Source organism: Procambarus clarkii, unplaced genomic scaffold, assembly GCF_040958095.1.
Source record: "Procambarus clarkii isolate CNS0578487 unplaced genomic scaffold, FALCON_Pclarkii_2.0 HiC_scaffold_110, whole genome shotgun sequence".
Lineage (NCBI taxonomy): Eukaryota > Metazoa > Arthropoda > Malacostraca > Decapoda > Cambaridae > Procambarus > Procambarus clarkii.
Window position 1 is genome coordinate 725,784 of NW_027189143.1, and position 8,219 is coordinate 734,002.

An 8,219-nucleotide genomic window follows, 5' to 3' on the forward strand; every position below is an offset into this window, starting at 1 on the left:
TTACACATATATTTACCGAGATACAGCCAATTCAAATATCAAACACATCATCATGTTTTCTCAACATATTATTAAGACAAATGAGTTGATGAGCATGTATTAATAATTATAATGAGCCTAATAATAAATGGATATTAAAAAATTATGAATTTATTTCTTCGTCATTTATGTAGATACTTTTTTTTATATCTTCAAGCCTATAACAGCCTACAATCACTGTGTAGAAAATTTCTGTCTACATTGTCATCAGGATGTTGGATATCCACTGGAGAGAGTCCTGTCTGTATCAGGATGTTGGATGTCCAGTGGAGAGAGTCCTGCCTGAATCTGGATGTTGGATGTCCACTGGAGAGAGTCCTGGCCTGAATCAGGATGTTGGATATCCACTGTAGAGAGTCCTGCCTGAATCATGATGTTGGATATCCACTGGAGAGAGAGTCCTGGTTGAATATGGATGTTGGATATCAACTGGAGAGAGTTCGGCCTCAATTAGGATGTTGAATCTCCACTGGAGACAGTCCTGCCAGAATCATGATATTTAATGTCCACTGGAGAGAGTCCTGCCTTGATCATGATGCTAGATGTCCACTATGAGGAATTTGCCCTCATTATTTTAATCATATTAGATATCTCAGGATGATGGACATCCTACAATATAATCAGGATGTAGAATACCCGCGGAGGAATCCGGCGGCTGTAACAAGTATATAGGACTCCCACTGAGGCACAACATACTAGAATTATATCAAAGGAAAGCAGATATCCATAGATGCGATGCCTTCTACAATATTCAGAGTGCAGGATATCAACAGCTCTCAGATATGCTTTCATTGTCGTCAGGATCAAGGATATCCAAAAGAATAATTGAGGCTCCCTCTAGTGGATATCTAACATCCTAATTCAGGCAGGACTCTCTCCAGTGGACATCCAACATCCTGTTTCAGGCAGGACTCTCTCCAGTGGACGTCCAACTTCCTGATTCAGGCAGGACTCTCTCCAGTGGATATGGAATATCCTGATTCAACCAGGACTTTCCCCAGTGGATATCCAACAGCCTGATTCTGTCAGGACTTTCTTCAGTGGATATTGAAAATCCTGATTCAGGCAGGACTCTCCAGTGGATATCCAACATCCTGATTCAGGCAGGACTTACTCTAGTGGATATCCAACATCCTGATGACATTGTAGACAGAGAAATTTTCTACACAGTGATTGTAGGCTGTTATAGGCTTGAAGATATGAAAAAAGTGTCTACATAAATGACGAAGAAATAAATTCATAATTTTTTAATATCCATTTATTATTAGGCTGATTATAATTATTAATACTTGCTCATCAACTCATTTTTCTTAATAATATGTTGAGAAAACATGATGATATGTTTGATATTTGAATTGGCTGTATCTCTGTAAATATATGTGTAAAAGGCTTAATTTTGCAAATTAGCAAAGAAAGAGTTAACAGAAAGAAACGTCCAGCGATGCGGTAATTCTAATGGTAGCATTTTGAAAACGATTCTATGGCTGGTTTTGATTTTGAGTTTTGAGAAAAATGACGATTTCGCCGAGGTGGCGATTTTTCCGTGGCAGCTCCGCTTTGCGCCATCTTGACGGCCACACAGCTCAGTGGTCAGTTAAATCAGTAAATAATTGTCAAAAGATGGCGCAAAGCGGAGCTGCCACGGAAAAATCGCCACCTCGGCGAAATCGTCATTTTTCGCAAAACTCAAAATCAAAACCAGCCATAGAATCGTTTTCAAAATGCTACCATTAGAATTACCGCACCTCTGGACGTTTCTTTCTGTTAACTCTTTCTTTGCTAATTTGCAAAATTAAGCCTTTTACACATATATTTACCGAGATACAGCCAATTCAAATATCAAACACATCATCATGTTTTCTCAACATATTATTAAGACAAATGAGTTGATGAGCATGTATTAATAATTATAATGAGCCTAATAATAAATGGATATTAAAAAATTATGAATTTATTTCTTCGTCATTTATGTAGATACTTTTTTTTATATCTTCAAGCCTATAACAGCCTACAATCACTGTGTAGAAAATTTCTGTCTACATTGTCATCAGGATGTTGGATATCCACTGGAGAGAGTCCTGTCTGTATCAGGATGTTGGATGTCCAGTGGAGAGAGTCCTGCCTGAATCTGGATGTTGGATGTCCACTGGAGAGAGTCCTGGCCTGAATCAGGATGTTGGATATCCACTGTAGAGAGTCCTGCCTGAATCATGATGTTGGATATCCACTGGAGAGAGAGTCCTGGTTGAATATGGATGTTGGATATCAACTGGAGAGAGTTCGGCCTCAATTAGGATGTTGAATCTCCACTGGAGACAGTCCTGCCAGAATCATGATATTTAATGTCCACTGGAGAGAGTCCTGCCTTGATCATGATGCTAGATGTCCACTATGAGGAATTTGCCCTCATTATTTTAATCATATTGGATATCTCAGGATGATGGACATCCTACAATATAATCAGGATGTAGAATACCCGCGGAGGAATCCGGCGGCTGTAACAAGTATATAGGACTCCCACTGAGGCACAACATACTAGAATTATATCAAAGGAAAGCAGATATCCATAGATGCGATGCCTTCTACAATATTCAGAGTGCAGGATATCAACAGCTCTCAGATATGCTTTCATTGTCGTCAGGATCAAGGATATCCAAAAGAATAATTGAGGCTCCCTCTAGTGGATATCTAACATCCTAATTCAGGCAGGACTCTCTCCAGTGGACATCCAACATCCTGTTTCAGGCAGGACTCTCTCCAGTGGACGTCCAACTTCCTGATTCAGGCAGGACTCTCTCCAGTGGATATGGAATATCCTGATTCAACCAGGACTTTCCCCAGTGGATATCCAACAGCCTGATTCTGTCAGGACTTTCTTCAGTGGATATTGAAAATCCTGATTCAGGCAGGACTCTCCAGTGGATATCCAACATCCTGATTCAGGCAGGACTTACTCTAGTGGATATCCAACATCCTGATGACATTGTAGACAGAGAAATTTTCTACACAGTGATTGTAGGCTGTTATAGGCTTGAAGATATGAAAAAAGTGTCTACATAAATGACGAAGAAATAAATTCATAATTTTTTAATATCCATTTATTATTAGGCTGATTATAATTATTAATACTTGCTCATCAACTCATTTTTCTTAATAATATGTTGAGAAAACATGATGATATGTTTGATATTTGAATTGGCTGTATCTCTGTAAATATATGTGTAAAAGGCTTAATTTTGCAAATTAGCAAAGAAAGAGTTAACAGAAAGAAACGTCCAGCGATGCGGTAATTCTAATGGTAGCATTTTGAAAACGATTCTATGGCTGGTTTTGATTTTGAGTTTTGAGAAAAATGACGATTTCGCCGAGGTGGCGATTTTTCCGTGGCAGCTCCGCTTTGCGCCATCTTGACGGCCACACAGCTCAGTGGTCAGTTAAATCAGTAAATAATTGTCAAAAGATGGCGCAAAGCGGAGCTGCCACGGAAAAATCGCCACCTCGGCGAAATCGTCATTTTTCGCAAAACTCAAAATCAAAACCAGCCATAGAATCGTTTTCAAAATGCTACCATTAGAATTACCGCACCTCTGGACGTTTCTTTCTGTTAACTCTTTCTTTGCTAATTTGCAAAATTAAGCCTTTTACACATATATTTACCGAGATACAGCCAATTCAAATATCAAACACATCATCATGTTTTCTCAACATATTATTAAGACAAATGAGTTGATGAGCATGTATTAATAATTATAATGAGCCTAATAATAAATGGATATTAAAAAATTATGAATTTATTTCTTCGTCATTTATGTAGATACTTTTTTTTATATCTTCAAGCCTATAACAGCCTACAATCACTGTGTAGAAAATTTCTGTCTACATTGTCATCAGGATGTTGGATATCCACTGGAGAGAGTCCTGTCTGTATCAGGATGTTGGATGTCCAGTGGAGAGAGTCCTGCCTGAATCTGGATGTTGGATGTCCACTGGAGAGAGTCCTGGCCTGAATCAGGATGTTGGATATCCACTGTAGAGAGTCCTGCCTGAATCATGATGTTGGATATCCACTGGAGAGAGAGTCCTGGTTGAATATGGATGTTGGATATCAACTGGAGAGAGTTCGGCCTCAATTAGGATGTTGAATCTCCACTGGAGACAGTCCTGCCAGAATCATGATATTTAATGTCCACTGGAGAGAGTCCTGCCTTGATCATGATGCTAGATGTCCACTATGAGGAATTTGCCCTCATTATTTTAATCATATTGGATATCTCAGGATGATGGACATCCTACAATATAATCAGGATGTAGAATACCCGCGGAGGAATCCGGCGGCTGTAACAAGTATATAGGACTCCCACTGAGGCACAACATACTAGAATTATATCAAAGGAAAGCAGATATCCATAGATGCGATGCCTTCTACAATATTCAGAGTGCAGGATATCAACAGCTCTCAGATATGCTTTCATTGTCGTCAGGATCAAGGATATCCAAAAGAATAATTGAGGCTCCCTCTAGTGGATATCTAACATCCTAATTCAGGCAGGACTCTCTCCAGTGGACATCCAACATCCTGTTTCAGGCAGGACTCTCTCCAGTGGACGTCCAACTTCCTGATTCAGGCAGGACTCTCTCCAGTGGATATGGAATATCCTGATTCAACCAGGACTTTCCCCAGTGGATATCCAACAGCCTGATTCTGTCAGGACTTTCTTCAGTGGATATTGAAAATCCTGATTCAGGCAGGACTCTCCAGTGGATATCCAACATCCTGATTCAGGCAGGACTTACTCTAGTGGATATCCAACATCCTGATGACATTGTAGACAGAGAAATTTTCTACACAGTGATTGTAGGCTGTTATAGGCTTGAAGATATGAAAAAAGTGTCTACATAAATGACGAAGAAATAAATTCATAATTTTTTAATATCCATTTATTATTAGGCTGATTATAATTATTAATACTTGCTCATCAACTCATTTTTCTTAATAATATGTTGAGAAAACATGATGATATGTTTGATATTTGAATTGGCTGTATCTCTGTAAATATATGTGTAAAAGGCTTAATTTTGCAAATTAGCAAAGAAAGAGTTAACAGAAAGAAACGTCCAGCGATGCGGTAATTCTAATGGTAGCATTTTGAAAACGATTCTATGGCTGGTTTTGATTTTGAGTTTTGAGAAAAATGACGATTTCGCCGAGGTGGCGATTTTTCCGTGGCAGCTCCGCTTTGCGCCATCTTGACGGCCACACAGCTCAGTGGTCAGTTAAATCAGTAAATAATTGTCAAAAGATGGCGCAAAGCGGAGCTGCCACGGAAAAATCGCCACCTCGGCGAAATCGTCATTTTTCGCAAAACTCAAAATCAAAACCAGCCATAGAATCGTTTTCAAAATGCTACCATTAGAATTACCGCACCTCTGGACGTTTCTTTCTGTTAACTCTTTCTTTGCTAATTTGCAAAATTAAGCCTTTTACACATATATTTACCGAGATACAGCCAATTCAAATATCAAACACATCATCATGTTTTCTCAACATATTATTAAGACAAATGAGTTGATGAGCATGTATTAATAATTATAATGAGCCTAATAATAAATGGATATTAAAAAATTATGAATTTATTTCTTCGTCATTTATGTAGATACTTTTTTTTATATCTTCAAGCCTATAACAGCCTACAATCACTGTGTAGAAAATTTCTGTCTACATTGTCATCAGGATGTTGGATATCCACTGGAGAGAGTCCTGTCTGTATCAGGATGTTGGATGTCCAGTGGAGAGAGTCCTGCCTGAATCTGGATGTTGGATGTCCACTGGAGAGAGTCCTGGCCTGAATCAGGATGTTGGATATCCACTGTAGAGAGTCCTGCCTGAATCATGATGTTGGATATCCACTGGAGAGAGAGTCCTGGTTGAATATGGATGTTGGATATCAACTGGAGAGAGTTCGGCCTCAATTAGGATGTTGAATCTCCACTGGAGACAGTCCTGCCAGAATCATGATATTTAATGTCCACTGGAGAGAGTCCTGCCTTGATCATGATGCTAGATGTCCACTATGAGGAATTTGCCCTCATTATTTTAATCATATTGGATATCTCAGGATGATGGACATCCTACAATATAATCAGGATGTAGAATACCCGCGGAGGAATCCGGCGGCTGTAACAAGTATATAGGACTCCCACTGAGGCACAACATACTAGAATTATATCAAAGGAAAGCAGATATCCATAGATGCGATGCCTTCTACAATATTCAGAGTGCAGGATATCAACAGCTCTCAGATATGCTTTCATTGTCGTCAGGATCAAGGATATCCAAAAGAATAATTGAGGCTCCCTCTAGTGGATATCTAACATCCTAATTCAGGCAGGACTCTCTCCAGTGGACATCCAACATCCTGTTTCAGGCAGGACTCTCTCCAGTGGACGTCCAACTTCCTGATTCAGGCAGGACTCTCTCCAGTGGATATGGAATATCCTGATTCAACCAGGACTTTCCCCAGTGGATATCCAACAGCCTGATTCTGTCAGGACTTTCTTCAGTGGATATTGAAAATCCTGATTCAGGCAGGACTCTCCAGTGGATATCCAACATCCTGATTCAGGCAGGACTTACTCTAGTGGATATCCAACATCCTGATGACATTGTAGACAGAGAAATTTTCTACACAGTGATTGTAGGCTGTTATAGGCTTGAAGATATGAAAAAAGTGTCTACATAAATGACGAAGAAATAAATTCATAATTTTTTAATATCCATTTATTATTAGGCTGATTATAATTATTAATACTTGCTCATCAACTCATTTTTCTTAATAATATGTTGAGAAAACATGATGATATGTTTGATATTTGAATTGGCTGTATCTCTGTAAATATATGTGTAAAAGGCTTAATTTTGCAAATTAGCAAAGAAAGAGTTAACAGAAAGAAACGTCCAGCGATGCGGTAATTCTAATGGTAGCATTTTGAAAACGATTCTATGGCTGGTTTTGATTTTGAGTTTTGAGAAAAATGACGATTTCGCCGAGGTGGCGATTTTTCCGTGGCAGCTCCGCTTTGCGCCATCTTGACGGCCACACAGCTCAGTGGTCAGTTAAATCAGTAAATAATTGTCAAAAGATGGCGCAAAGCGGAGCTGCCACGGAAAAATCGCCACCTCGGCGAAATCGTCATTTTTCGCAAAACTCAAAATCAAAACCAGCCATAGAATCGTTTTCAAAATGCTACCATTAGAATTACCGCACCTCTGGACGTTTCTTTCTGTTAACTCTTTCTTTGCTAATTTGCAAAATTAAGCCTTTTACACATATATTTACCGAGATACAGCCAATTCAAATATCAAACACATCATCATGTTTTCTCAACATATTATTAAGACAAATGAGTTGATGAGCATGTATTAATAATTATAATGAGCCTAATAATAAATGGATATTAAAAAATTATGAATTTATTTCTTCGTCATTTATGTAGATACTTTTTTTTATATCTTCAAGCCTATAACAGCCTACAATCACTGTGTAGAAAATTTCTGTCTACATTGTCATCAGGATGTTGGATATCCACTGGAGAGAGTCCTGTCTGTATCAGGATGTTGGATGTCCAGTGGAGAGAGTCCTGCCTGAATCTGGATGTTGGATGTCCACTGGAGAGAGTCCTGGCCTGAATCAGGATGTTGGATATCCACTGTAGAGAGTCCTGCCTGAATCATGATGTTGGATATCCACTGGAGAGAGAGTCCTGGTTGAATATGGATGTTGGATATCAACTGGAGAGAGTTCGGCCTCAATTAGGATGTTGAATCTCCACTGGAGACAGTCCTGCCAGAATCATGATATTTAATGTCCACTGGAGAGAGTCCTGCCTTGATCATGATGCTAGATGTCCACTATGAGGAATTTGCCCTCATTATTTTAATCATATTGGATATCTCAGGATGATGGACATCCTACAATATAATCAGGATGTAGAATACCCGCGGAGGAATCCGGCGGCTGTAACAAGTATATAGGACTCCCACTGAGGCACAACATACTAGAATTATATCAAAGGAAAGCAGATATCCATAGATGCGATGCCTTCTACAATATTCAGAGTGCAGGATATCAACAGCTCTCAGATATGCTTTCATTGTCGTCAGGATCAAGGATATCCAAAAG